Genomic DNA, 635 nt, shown 5'->3' with positions numbered 1-635 from the left:
AGTGGTGGTGGTGGTGGTGCTGGTGGTAGCAGTGGTGGTGGTAGCAGTGGTGGTGGTAGCCGTCGTTGTCATCGTTGTGGTGGTGGTTGCGGTGGCGGTGGTGGCGATAGTGGCGATACCTCATCTTACTCTTTTGCGTCACCTCAACCTTCTTCGGCTTCAGTTCGAAAGCCAAAACCCAGGAATTCACTTGATCAAATGATGCTTAAATAGTTCAAGTCTTAATGATTTCCCGTCTGAGCTAAAACTGTGGCCGGAAACATCAGTTGAAGACAATCTGTCTCAAGAACTCTCTAAACAACTTTCAGTGTCGGTGCTGGTGGTAAACGTGGTGACAACGGTGTGGATGATGGTGGTGGTGATGGTGGTAGTGGTGGTGGTGGTGGTAGATGGAATCTGCAATATATTATAATATGCATATGCATGTATTTATATATAAATATATGTACGTATGCATGTATATACAAAAACATACATATATATGAGTGTGTGTGTGTCTATGTGTGTGTGTACATATATATATGTACGTATATGTACATATATGTATATATATATATGTATATATATATATATATATATATATATATATATATATATATATATATATATATATATATATATATATATATATATAT

Source organism: Octopus bimaculoides, chromosome 8, assembly GCF_001194135.2.
Source record: "Octopus bimaculoides isolate UCB-OBI-ISO-001 chromosome 8, ASM119413v2, whole genome shotgun sequence".
Taxonomy (NCBI): domain Eukaryota; kingdom Metazoa; phylum Mollusca; class Cephalopoda; order Octopoda; family Octopodidae; genus Octopus; species Octopus bimaculoides.
The sequence above is the reverse complement of the archived record's forward strand: the minus strand, read 5'-3'. Positions refer to the sequence as shown.